Here is a 14,431-nt window from a genome sequence, read left to right on the forward strand (position 1 = left end):
TTGCCAGAGCCCAGCAGGTTGAGGCTGCAGTGGCCGGGAGCGACCACTGCACTCCAGTCTAGGTGACAGAGTGAGACTCCAACTCAAAAAAAAGGTTGTAATACTCAATATGTACCAATAACAAAGGATGACTACAAGTCACGCTTGACTTCTGCAATCACAAGAGGTGCTCAAAGTGGTTACCATCGGCGTCTAGACACTTCTGACAATGGTGAGCTAAAAGTAATACATAGATAAAGCAAATACATAGATAACATATCTTAAAGTATGTGTGTGTGTGTGTGTGTGTGTGTGTGTGTGTGTTTATGGAAGAGTAAACAGTGTTCCCTTGAAAACAGGATTTGTCTGAAACAATGTCCATGCAGAGCAGGGAGAGTGAAAATTCAACAAGAATGGTTCAGGCCAAATGGACAGAGTATCTTCTTCCAGGTGGTGGAGAGTGGTTGTTGACATCCACCCAGCTCTCCCTACATCCCGTACACAGGGCTGGATACCTTGGGTACCTCACTGGGTCCTCAAGGCATCCTGTTCAGTGGGTCTTCCTGACACACTGCTTTACCCAGTGAGAACACAGAGGCAGAGCTAGAAAGTGGTCAAGCTGGGTTTGAACCCTGATGAGGCAGCCAGAGCCCACACACCCTGAGCTATTCCATGAGCTCTCCCTGGAGTGAAGGGCGACTGCCACCCAGGAGCTTCTGCTTTCCGGAGGGATTTGACAGCTGGTTATGGTAGCCTGCTAAACACTGCAAAGAAGATTGCTAGTTGGATCACAGAGCTAGTGAACCTCGTAACATTCTCATTTCCTTAAGAAAAGCTTAACTTGTGGTTTGGAGAATATCACACTTATAAAAAAGATTTCATGTTCTTGGAGTTCCTCAGATTTATAATTAGAATCCGTGAATAGATGACTGAAAAAAAAAAAACTTTAGGTTTACCATCCACAACAGAAATCTGTCACCCAAACTTGAAAACATTACTCTACTAGGATATGGTATTTTATTGAAATAATAGACTAATGGCTATTAACAAAGAGTAGTGGACCTCTGAAAGAGAGGTCTAGAAGTTTCTCAGAGGTTAGTAATGAAGAACCACAAACTAGTGAATTTTAAAAATCACAAAAGTGCAGGATGTTTAATTATTTGAATCTATAATGCATCTTTACGCTATACTACAAAAAGCCCTAAACGAATTATTAGTGTGAACACATTTCAAGAAACTGTTTAACCTACTTAAGATAATTAACAGCTTTCAAGTATACAATCAAAATTCTTATGGAACCAACAATGAATGTGCTCTTTTAAAAGAGTGTTTGGTATCAATTCTTTCCATTGAATGTACCTGAAATATGTGTTTTTTTTTTAAATTCCAATAATCTATAATTCAGACTTTTCACCAATTCAAAAGGCCTCTTCACAAAAGTCATCTGAATTAGTGCATTTCACAGCAGACATTAGTGGGATTTGAGATGCCATATTCCCCGTGGATATAATTTGATCTCAGTTATGCAGTCATTGTCCTATTCTGTCAACTTCTACCAGGAACCTTCCATTAGTCACATACCTATCTTACCTTAAAGACTCAAAGTAATTATGTCCAAGAACTGTACAGGGTCAAGAAGTGGGAACTTAATATGTGCTTTAATTCTTAAATCTGATTCCAGAACACTGAATAAATCCAGAGAGTATATTGATATGAGGCAGATATTCCACAGAAGCATATATTATAGTGTGTTCTTCTCATAGCCCAAATGATTTTAACTTTTAATATGTACTGCAGGCCAGCCATGGTGGCTCATTTTATAATCCCAGCAGTTTGGGAGACTGAGGCGAGAGAATTGCCTGAGCCCAGGGATTCGAGACCAGCCTGGGCAACTTGGTGAGACCTCATCTCTACAATAAATTTGAAAAACTAGATGGGCATGGTGATGTGCATCTGTAGTTCCAGCTACTTGGAAGGTTGAGGTGGAAAGGTCTCCTGAGACCAGCAGGTCGAGGCTGTGGTGGCCGTGAGCATGCCACTGCACTCTAGCCTGGGTGACAAGAGTGAGACTCCAACTCAAAAAAAAAAATGCACTGCAACTTTTGAAAAACATAAACGTTCAATGAGATATCTTCTGAAAGGGGGTAAAGAAAAAGGTCTTCCACCAAAACACTTGATGTATAACTCTCTCCATGAAGAGTCACATCTAAAGCATAATCTCATATTTTAATAGTCTAAACTTTTGCTATTAAAAACATTTTTTTAGTTGGAGTCTTACTTTGTCACCCAGGCTGGAGTGCAGTGGCACGCTCATGGCCAACACATCCTCAACCTACTTGGCTCAGGCAATCCTCTTGCCTCAGCCTTCCAACTAGCTGGAACTACAGGCACGTGCCACCACGCCCATCTAATTTTTAAATTTATTGTAGAAATGAGGTCTGCCAAGTTGCCTGGACTATTCTTGAACCCATGGGTTCAGGCACTCCCCTCACTTCGGCCTCCCAAAGTGCTGGGATTATAGGCATGAGCCACCACAATAGGCCTCTATTTCTTCATTTAATATAATGTACTTTCTGAAGTGATTAGAAACATTAGTGATGATACAAACTATTGAAACTAAAATAAATGTATTTTCCAAAATGCCCAAATAACATGATACTTAGTCAATATTCCTGTATCTGCATTAAATTATGGTTTTTTGAACTTTGAAGCACAAGTATTGACCCATTTGACAAATTTGGTGATTCTTGCTTATGTCTGGAGAATTTATAACACAAAATGTGATTTCTGTTATGTAAACAAATCTGTACCTCTGCATTGAGAGAAAGGGGGTTTTGGAAGGAGCAGTTAGCTGGGTTGGTGAGCTGTCAAGGGCTGAAGGGACAAGACAGATAAACCATTCGTTATCTCAAGGAAATCTTATGAGGAAAGTGAACTTTTGTTCCCATTTGTATAAAGCCTCAGTTTGACTCTACAGCTTTGCAACTTGCCACATTTTCTTAAGAATCAGGCTCTAAGGACCAGAAATAAGTGAATGTAACAAGTATCCTCTCAACCCTTTTTCTTAAGAAGAGTGCTATGGTTTGGATGATGACATTCCCTCCAAAACTCAAGTTGCAATTCCATCCCCAGTCCAACTGTGTTAAGAGGTATAAACTTTGAGAGGTGATTAAGGGTATTTGCCCTCTTATGAAAGGGCTTAAGCCTGAAGGGAATGCTTTCTGCCCTTCCAACCCTTCTTCTGAGTGAGGATATAGCATTCCTCTTCTTGGGACAATGCAGCAACAAGATATCATCTGGGAAGCAGAGACCTGTCCCTCCCCAGGTGCCTTGATCTTGGACTTACCAACTTCCAGAACTATGAAAAATCAATTTCTGTTGTTTGTAAATTACTTAATCTATGGTATTTTGTTATAACAGCATGAATGGGCTAAGGCAGAGGGTCATCCTGTTGGATTCTGATATTGTTCGCAGGATAGTAGGTTGACAGGGTGGCAGGCTGTTTTCTCTTTCTTTCTTTCTTTCTTTCTTTCTTTCTTTCTTTCTTTCTTTCTTTCTTTCTTTTTCTCTTTCTTTTGGAAAAATCTCTTGAACTACCTATGGTTAGGCTTCATGTTGAATTAAAGTGATGAGGAAGAATGCCTCTATGCTTTCTAAATGCATTGTTCTTTGTTGGCTGGTTTAGAAATACAGCTTTTTCATGTTTGCTGGTGCTTTTAGAAGCTGAGAGTTATTTCTAAAGGGTCTTAATGCATTGGAACATTTATACTGTTATTTCTTTTACTTGTATCTACACCATGGAGTGTTGCAAACTCTGCTGATGTTCTAGAGCTTCCAGGCTGTTTTCTGTGACAGACCTTTTCACATTAAAAATGAAAATATTCAGTGGTTGTGGCATACATAGCTGGGTTGTTTGAGACATTCCCTGCTGCTGTGTATGATGCTTTATTTAAGAAAAATGTCTTGAAGAAATTAATTGATATGAGCCAGAAGTTGTTCAGTCAATTTAATCACTAATCTGCTGTTTTTTCTAAATTAAATGAGATACAGAAGGAAGTCTGCTTGTCTCCAAATCAACCAATTCAAGATATGAACACAGGATGGAATTTAGACCACTATATGCTAAAATGCTGTATACAATTAGACAGGCCTTGCTGGGGTAGGGGTGAGGGAGAGATTAGCCAAGTTTCAAACGTGCTAATTCACTTCTCAGGGCATTTTGCCCAGTTAACTAAGACTCTCCTGAAGTGATTGGAAGAATTAACTCAAGAACACAGAATGACCAGGTCTGAATTTCTGTTATCAAAATTTGTTAAGAACTGGGCTTTGAAAAAAATTAAAACAGTAAAGCAAGGCTTTTATTTGGTTATCACATACTGAATCCCAGTAACAGTACAGTCTCTAGTGGACGAAGTAAATAATTTGGGTGGTACCTTCCACTCCCCATGGGCTGATTCTGTGTGTAAGTCTGTCAATTTCTCTTTGGAATTCAGATATTCAAAGGATGTGACAATAAGGGAAAATTCAAGTACCAGTGAAACTGTAATTGATTTTAAACCCTGAGAACTAGAGGGGGCCGATAAAAATGGGCGCATCTCTGGCAATCTTTTTCTTCTTATTAAAGAGTTCCCTTATCTCTCAATATCAGACAACCCATTACGTGGCCTTCAAAATTCTGCTGGACTCCCTAATCTCACATTTGTCAGGTGGTATATTAAAGAGTCATCCATTTTCAACTTTCTTATCAGCATTATAGGAAAGATACGGTGTTAGTTCAGTTGAGCACGTATAACTAACATCCTATTACGAGGAGCTTAGGGAAAACATTCCCTCTTGCATTTGAAGAGTAGCTTCCCAGCCATCCTGATGTTCTGAAAGAAAAAGAGAGAAAGTTCTCTTTGTTGTTATTTTTCCTTTATTGCCTATTTTTGTAAGACAACTGTCTGCTTTAATTTCATGCCTTTTACATAGAAGTTGTTCTAAAACCATCTGGGAAGCCCAGTACTCTACCGAATAGTGATTGTTGTTGGGAAGTTAGTTAAGCATGCAGCATGATAAATGCAAAACTATTGGTTATCATAATGACTCCTGACCCAAATAGTAAAATGCCGTGTCTTCCTCGATGTAATGTTGCTAGTGAGAAAGGTTTCAGCCCTTGCCTTTCTCCAGGATAAAAGGAAGGGAGGACGCAAACCCTATGTCTGTTTAGTTATCTAATGGTTACGTTTATTTTTACAGTACTCCTATTTAACATTCTAATAATAGGTTTGAAAGGAACAGAATATATTCCTAGTTAATTTCTGTTGTTTTCTCATTTTCCTATCCCCTTTGCTACAGTTTTCTCCAAATATACTACAAATTAAGACTCCCTAACTTGCTTCCTGTGTACTTCCCCCAACTTGCCTCCAACGTAGACAAGGATGTTGTAAGCCCTGTAAAAATCATGTATAATATTTATCAAGCTTAAGCTTCTCTGGGGCTCCTAAATAGGTAAATGTATGCATGCTTGTTGTCCCATTGTTTTCCTCTGAAGTTGGGCAATATTTAGACATTGTTTCTCTTCATAGTTTTTCTGTTTCAGTTTTTCCTTTTTTCCAAAAGTCTAGAGGAGTATATGAGATCTTTGGAGATTGTTCCAGAAATCTCTGATGTCCTTTTGATTCTTTCCCCGCCAACTGCTTATTTTCTCTGTTTTTCAGATTGGACCATTTCTATTGATCTCCCTTCAAATTCCCTGAGTCTTTCTTCTCATATCATCTCCATGAGCTAGTTAAGCCCACCAAGCAAGTTTTTATTTTAGATACCACATTTTTCTCCCAGCCACCGCAGCCTCGACCTGCTGGGCTCCGACGATCCTTACGCCTCAGCCTTCCAAGTAGCCAGAATTACAGGCATGCGCTACCACGCCTGGCTGATTTTTTGATTTATTATAGAGATGAGATCTTGTTGCCCAGGCGGGTCTCGAATCTGCGGGCTCAGGCAATCCACTCACCTCAGCCTCCCAAAGGCGCGGGATTACAGGCTGAGCCACCGAGCCCAGCTGATACCACATTTTTTGACTCTAGAATTTCTTCTTCATTTTTGACATTTCTTTCTTTGCAATATTGATTATTTCATCACTCATTATCAGCATGTCTTCTTTACTTCCTGAGCACAGTTAAAATAACTGATTTCCTGACCTCTGATCCTAATGTCTGCATCAGGTCAGTATTGGTCACCAATAATTGTTCTTTCTTTTTAAGAAGTGTCATAATTCCCTGCTTCTTTATATGTCTGATAATCTTGTATTGTAACCAGACTGTGTAAATGATGCATTATGGCGACTCTGGACTCCCCACACCTGAGTGCTGGTTTCTGTTTGTTTTAGCAGACAGTTAACATCCCTTAATGCAAACCCCAAGATTCTGCCCCTCTGCAGCCTGGAGCCAGCTGGAATATATACACAATTATCTCAGCCTCAGTTAGTATCCGCCAGGCACATTACAGCTCGTGGTTGACTCGTGATGGGCAGAAGACATGGGCAGAGCCTCAAGTGGGCTCCTCTCAGTTGTTTTCTCCTTTCTCAGATCATCCCCCATCTCTAAGTGTTTTATGGCCCTGACCACTGGCTTCTCAACCAGTGGGTTTTTCTGAATTGTAACTCCCTGCTTGGTACCCCCCAGGCCTGTTCTTGGGCAAAGAGGATGGTGCATTTCTGTCTTCCAAGCGCCAGCTCCCCTTTTGTTTCTACCTTCTTTCAGACATTCTCAGTGCCTGGGATGGCTTGTGTGTGTGGTGCATGACCTGCTGGAGAAACCCAACAAGAGGTACTCTGCCATTAGCTGGAGTCAAACTCTCAAAAAACCATCTGTCTTCAGCAAAGCACATAAATAATCCTCATAGACAGAAAACTTTTTCAAATTGTAGACTTCCACAATTTGAAGACTTAAATGTTTTTTGCTGTTGTTGTTTTCAAATTCTCATCCTATGTTCTGCCATCTCTAAATCAGAGTAATGAATTCCCTGGTTGTAAGCAACTTGACATGATTTGAGAAGCACAAAAGGCCCGAGGGGATTGGACTTGGCATTGCTCACTTTTAAACTAATAAAGAGAAAACCCTACAATCAAATGCAGTGAAGGGTATAATTGGTGCAATACTGCTTGCTATCAGTGTACTTTTCAGGGTCATTTTTGTTAACTGAGGAATGAAGTAAAACATTTTTAGGCACCCAGCACTTCAGTAAGAATACATATGGTTGCCCTGAGCAGTCAAGTCCAAGTGCATGATGCCTGATGATTATTGAAGCCCCTATTCAACATTGCTCATTGTAAAGAATCTTATTCTTTAGTTCCAGATATACATCACCTGAAATCAAGCCATGTCTAGAAAATATACTCTTAGCTCCATGTACAATTAAGGGTGAGTAAAAATGACAAAAGCAAAGGAGAGCTTATGCACATATTACAGGTATGGGAATGACTGTACAACTGGAAAATGCATCCGTCAAAGAGGTATATTACACAGAAAGTAAAATATTTCAGAAGCAATACTCCATTGTGTGCCATGGAATACATATTCTTGAGTCAGGAGGCATTTCAAGCCTCATTTTTCTGTTTCATACATTCTGGCTGATGCCTTATAATCATTGCTTCTCCCTTCAGTCACCATGGAAATGAGAGGGACTTTGTTGTCCTGGAGAGAGGACTGACTTAATAATAGGAAACCACAGATAGGGATAACTAGGCATTTGGGTTGTTCAGAGGTCAGTAATAAAACTTGTCTTATTTGAGGAATAAAATCCCACATAAGTAGATAAGTCTACCCAATAAGAAAAAGGCAAGATGATGGTAATATATTGAAAAGGCATCCCTAAGACTGTGCTTGGGCAGAAAAGGTGATGTGTGTTTGAATGTGGGCAAACACCAGGTAATATAGCCTATCATCAAGAAAGGTTCAAAAACAACCCAGTTAGTATGTTCCTGCCTAAGAGCAGAACCCTAGAGTCTGGAAAAGGGAAGACCAAGTTTCAGTTTCCCTCCTAGGTTATCTTAAAGTGAGATCCTTTTTCTAATCCAAAGTCAAAAACAATTCTTTCATTTCAAATAATGACTACTTCTAAAAATTTACATGAATAAAAATAGAAATACTTAGCCAGGCTCGGTGGCTCAGCCTGTAATCCCGCGCCTTTGGGAAGCTGAGGTGAGTGGATTGCCTGAGTCCGCGGGTTCGAGACCCGCCTGGGCAGCGAGACCTCATCTCTACAATAAATAAAAAAAATCAGCCGGGCTTGGTAGCGCACGCCTGTAATTCCGGCTACTCGGAAGGCTGAGGCGGAAGGATCGCCGGAGCCCAGCAGGTCGAGGCTGCGGTGGCCGGGAGCGGCCACTGCACTCCAGTCTGGGCGACCGAGTGAGACTCCAACTCAAAAAAAAAAAAAAAAAAAATAGAAATACTTTCCTTAAAACTTTATTTGAAGCCCATTGCATTATTTATGGTATTCTGCACCAACTGGAGTTGTTGCGGTCGGGACTCCTCAAACCAATTATTTCAACATTGCCAGGACTTGCTGGAAATACAGAATCCCAGACCCAGCTCTAGATGGACAGATTCACAATCTGCATCTCAACAAAATCTCTGGTAACTGATATGTGAGTTAAAGCCTGAGAGGCACTGGAATAGGTAATACAATAATGCAAAATCTCGAGGTAAGAGGCTTCTTGTGTGTCTTATTTAGTGACATCACTGGAAAGTGAGGTTAAAAAAGCATTAAGGACATTTGTAGATGGCTATAATTGGGGAGCTGCTTTCAATTCTCTGAAAAAGATAACTGGCACAAAAGAATCCAAAGAGATACAAATAAGGAAGAAGGAATGAAATGAAACCTGGGCAAATGTAAGATATGAATCTGTGAAGTAATACTACCAAATAAGACACTTAATAGACACAATTTAGAAAGCAGTATTATCAGGAGACCTGAAACTTGGATGAAAGTGAAGAACAAATTATAGTAAAATCAGGCTTTCAGTGCATTAGGATAATAAAAACAACTAATGCAATTTGGGGCCTCCTACCCAGAGACAAATCAGAGAAGAGGCAGATAATGGTTCTTTTTTAATGACTCAGGTGAAAATTCAGAGAGAATATTTGGACACAAAAGCAGAAAAGTTCAGGCTTCATACAGGAGTCAGAGAACAACAGGTTATAAAATCTGATAGATGAATAGGACTGTGAGTCATTTACATGATGATTCCAAGGTCAGACTTGAGACAGTACATGGAGATATGAGATATGAGAGGTCTTTGATTTTAGGAGGCATGCAATTTGAAGGACATAGTGAAATCCAACAGAAGGAAGTTCGTTCTACACGTGAACACACAGCCCGCGTGTTGAGCAGCCCACTAAGCCTGGATGCTCAACTGTTCAGGCCCCAGAAACACTCCCCTAATGATAGAGGAGCCTCTGGAGACTGTCTTGCCCCGCCCCCCTCGCAATGACACAGGCAAAGCACATTTGCTTCCTTGAGACAAGGCCACCCAACACATAAGTTAAAGACACAGACCTTTAGTGTGCCCTCACTGTGCTGTTCCTGGGCTGTGCCAACAGGTCTGAGTCCATGTGTCCTGTGTGACATCAGGTACATATGGATGTGATTGTGAGAGGTGCATGGGGGTGGTGCTGTCATTCTCATTCCCCATCTGAACCTAAATCTTGTTCCTCTGGATAGTTATTTAGCTCAGAAGGGTCCTGACTACTTTTAGTATAGTAACAATGGGGGGAAAAGGTGTTATTACCTCTACTCAGAGGAAGCTCCAGAACACACTGCAGGTTATACAAAAGAATCCCTCTACTAGGAAAATCAGTGCTTAACGTACAAATAAATAAATGGCTGATTACAAAAGATGTTCTCACATTCAGTAGGCTTCTCCATGGGAGTTCTTTTAAAAAATGAACTCCTTTAGTGCTTGTTAGTATCTTACAGATCATTAACTACATGGCAGAGGGGCAGTGGGAAGGGATTTCTAAATGTAATGAACTAGGACACTTTCAAAGTGAGGATAGATAAAAAAGACAAGTTATATTTAAAATTCTACTGTATCTGTGGGAAAAGATAACCATGAAAATCATCTAAATGCAAATTTGAAAAGTATTCAGTATCATCAAGTAACAACTTGAAGGTGTTAATATCATGTAAATATGATAATTATATAAATATATCAGTCTATGTTATATGGCAATGTCTATATGTGTGTCTATGTGCATATATGTTATATATAGCAATAAGGATTGGCACTACATATTATATATTGATATCTATTAAGTGTTGGTGTTTGTGTATGCATGTGTGATCTTGATACCATCATTTAATAGATATTGAATATCTGTATCTACATGTGGATATATATGTGTTTATGTGTGTGCATATATAATATGTGTATATATATGATATGTATGTGTGTAAATATGTGTGTATATGTTATATAATATGTGTGTGTGTGTGTATATTATATATATATGTGGGTACGTGTGTGTATTATATATGTATACGTTTGAGAGTCAGTTGTTGCCTTACCTTGACTTTCTGCCTTTGCATTTTACACCTAAATTTAATACTGACACAGACTTTACAAACTTTAGTCTTCAAATATGATATAACCCAACAGCACATTCAACCCTAGCTCTCAAGCTCGTAGACTTCATTTAGAGACAGTTTAAGCCAGGGAATAAATCAGCCACATCCATATAAACTTTGGCTAAAATTGCATAGTGTGTTTTTCCACCAGAAGTGTTTAAAGTACCTCCTATGAAGTAGATACTTTAAAAAGCTAGCAGAGGAGTTTCCTGGAAATATCAGTATAAATGTTCTCAACTGCATTTTGATGGGAACCCAGAGGCCAAGATGATTGCTTTACCCATACAATTAAATCAGGCTAGAAAAAGTTGGTTCTTAAATAACTGTAATATTAATTTAATACTTATTTTGATGGGAACAGACTGAAGAGGACTTAGTAGATAGTCCTAGACAAATTCAGATTATAGACTCAAAACTTTCCCATGAACCCACTTTTCACTCTTAAGTTCTTCTATGGAATAGCAGAGTATGTCCATTAGTATGTTTTTAACCTAAAATGCATTTTATATCTGCTGTATTTTGTTAAACACAGTAACAGTAAAATGGAAAAAACACGGTCTGGAGGTCTGCATTCTGACTGTACTGATAGCTGTTAGCATGGTGCCAGATTATGTTCTTGAACCCTGTTTTCTCATCTAGAAAATGGAGATAATTACATTTCTCTGCTAGCATCTCAGTATTGTTACAAAGAACCAAAAGAGACCATTATAAATATAATATATATATAATCTCTGTATGTTCTTAAATACAGTAAGATACTATACAGTTTTATGTCAAATATTTTTGGTGTTTTCTACAGTATCAGTGTCTTAAAAGGAATACATTTTATAGAAGAATGTTATGAGAATGTAATGACTTCTCATCTTGAACATAAGATAGAGGTGATATCAATATTAATTTTCCATGTGTTTTGACTTAGTTTTGCTCCTTATAACAAGAAGCCATGATTCTAGCATAGTTTTGTTCCACTGATTTCATTTCTTTATCAAAGCTAGGAACTATACTTCTAGTGTTTCTAGACCAACAGCAAAAACAATTGAACGTAACACAGTTAGTCTTGAATGAAAAATATGTGTCATTAAAATGTACCAGGACTCCAGGAAGAGGCGACATACTGTCTGTGTGTAGTTTCATGAGCAGCCTTAGTTCTGTTGGGAGCTAAGAAGGAGCAAGGTGGTTAGTTGACATACGCCAACAGCTCTTTCTTCCTATAATCTCAGCACTTTGGGAGGTCGAGGCGGAAGGATTACTTGAGCCCAGGAGTTCAAGACCAGCCTGGACAACATACTTTGTCACTACAAAGAATAAAAAGAAATAAGCTGGTCATGGTAGTCTCGGCTACTGGGGAGACTGAGGCTGGAGGATTCCCTAAGCTCAGGGGTCAAGGCTGCAATGAGCCATGATCATGCCACTACACTCCAACTAGGGTAATAAAGTGAACAGAGCGAGACCCCGACTCAAAAAGAACGTTAAAATTTTTTTTTAATTTTTAATATAAAGATGTGGGGTACATTTCAGGGTTAGGTATACAAACATTGATCATGCAGGTTCCCTTGTTGATGAGGTATTCCCCTCCTTCCCCTAGCAGTTTCCCTCAACTGCCAATCCCACCCCCCTCCCTTGACAGTTTCCCACTACTGCCAATTGCTTTCTTATAGCATTATAATTGTTCAAGCTCCGTTTATGAGTGAGAACATATGGAACTCTGTTCTTTGTTTCTGTGATAAATCGCTGAGTATGATCGATTCTAAATTCATCCAAGTTGCCGCAAAGTCCCGAGGTCCCTTCTGAGAAGTCCTTTGCTCAGGATAGCCAGTATTTATCAATATTTATTTCGCTTATACAAAAGAGGACTTCAGGGTTAGGCACATTACATGCTTTCATGACTTCTGGATGGAGTGAGATACACCTCTTTCTAGGTCTTTCTCTTTTCCATTTTCATTTTTAAAAAATGTTCTTCTTTAGAAAGACCTAGAAATAGGTGTATTCAGAAGTTATGAAAGCATGTGATGTGCCTAACCCTGAGGTCCTCTTTTGTGTAAGAGAAATAAATATTGATAAATACTGGCTATCCTGAGCAAAGGACTTCTCAGAAGGGAGCTCGGCATCCATAAGAAAATGCCTGGGTGAGCTTGTTACAGTTCTGGTTGCCCAAGAAAACTATATTTTCCCTATATGAAAAGAATAACAATAGTGAGAAAAATGTTATGGAGCATTTGAATGGTGCATTCATTCATTCATTCATCTTTCCATTCAACCAATGTTTTGTTAAGCATCTGCTACAGACTAGATACCATGCTAAGCGTCATCATGCTCTGGAGAGGTAGACTGTACTCCTTGTCCTCTCGGAGATGACAATCATATGATGGAAAGAAACCATCTTACTCTCTTGCAAGTTACCACCTATGCTGTTTTGAAGGGGAAGGAGGCACGCTTAGGAAGAGAATAACAGGAAACATGTAGCCGGATTGGGTACCAGAAAGGATCCTCTGAGGGACTTCTGAAGGATGAGAAGAAATCAAGGAAAAGCTTCTGTGTTGTTCACAGAGAACAGCGTCTGTGAAGAGAAGCAGTGAACAGAAAGGAGGTCGGTAGCCAGTGCTGGAGCGGGGAGGTCACATCACATGGGTTGAGGATAGCTGGTAACAGCCACATTGCACAGAGGCTCACAGGCCAGGGTGAATATGCAGAGAAGGCGACTGAGTGGTGAAAGGGTGGCGCACAAAAATGACAACGTCATCCAAATTGTATTTAATTAATTAGTTAATTTTGAATTGGGATTTGACTCTATCACCCAGGCTGGAGTGCAGTGGCACAATCATAGCTCATTACAGCTCTGACCTCCTGGGCTCAGGTGATCCTTCTACCTCAGCCTCCCAAGTAGCTCGGACTGTCATACCACCACACCTGGCTAATTTTGTGATTTTTTTGTGGAGTCTAGGTCTTCCTATGTTGTCTAGGCTGGTCTCGATCTCCTGAGCTCCAGCAACCCTCCCACTTCAGCCTCCCAAAGTGCTGGGATAATAAGCATGAGCTACCGTGCCCAGTCTCAGATTTTACTTTAAATCCCTCTGCTATGTGAAGATGTGTAGTAAATATGAAGAAGTGAAATCAGAAGCATCTTTATGAGGCTGCCATTGAGACGGACTTGGCAAGTGTGTGACCTGTGCAATAGCACAGGGCTCCCTCTCAGAAGGGTCCTGCTGTTGGTCCCAGGCTCTGCCACTCCATCTTGAGGTTCTTCCTGATTGTTAAACAACAACACTTGAATTTGTATTTTTCACTGGGACCCCAAAATTATGTAGCTATTACTGACTGTCATTAAAAAATAGTTTCAAGATAAAAAGATGATGTCATAACCTAGGATCGTGAAACTGAGGATTTGCACAAGGGATCTCTGTTCTACAACTGGAATCCAGTATCAGAGTGCCACCAATATGTACTCCCAATTAGATCTATATAGAGCAATTAATTTTTTATGTGATATTAACATTTAATCATCAGCATATAGTCCATTCATTTAATAAATACTGGTTGACTAGAAATTGCTGATTGATGCCATCTTCTGTGACTACTTCCGTAAATCATGAATTTGCTGTAGAGATGAACCCCACAAAATGTGCACATTTACACTTACCTTTCCATTTCACTAATATCTGTTGAGCCCAAGGCATGCAAAAGACTCTGTGTTGTAGACCTGGAGTGATGTAGGTATTTTCTATTAGGAGCTCATTGTCAAGTTCAAAGTTAACACCCAGATAACCATAATAACACAAGGGTAGACTTGTAAAGTGGATACAAAAAATACATCATCAGAGACTCCATTTCTCTAGAAGAATCA

The 14,431-nt window shown here is 39.6% G+C and overlaps 1 protein-coding gene across 1 annotated transcript in view; it reads left to right on the plus strand.

The window, feature by feature from the left end:
- The window catches only part of LOC103274560 (dihydropyrimidine dehydrogenase [NADP(+)]-like), a 114,183-nt gene that overhangs the window by 22,626 nt on the left and 77,126 nt on the right, over positions 1-14,431 (plus strand). The gene's annotated exons all lie outside the window — the stretch shown is intronic.

This window comes from Carlito syrichta, unplaced genomic scaffold (assembly GCF_000164805.1).
Source record: "Carlito syrichta isolate Samal-C Ts95f unplaced genomic scaffold, Tarsius_syrichta-2.0.1 Scaffold314804, whole genome shotgun sequence".
NCBI lineage: Eukaryota > Metazoa > Chordata > Mammalia > Primates > Tarsiidae > Carlito > Carlito syrichta.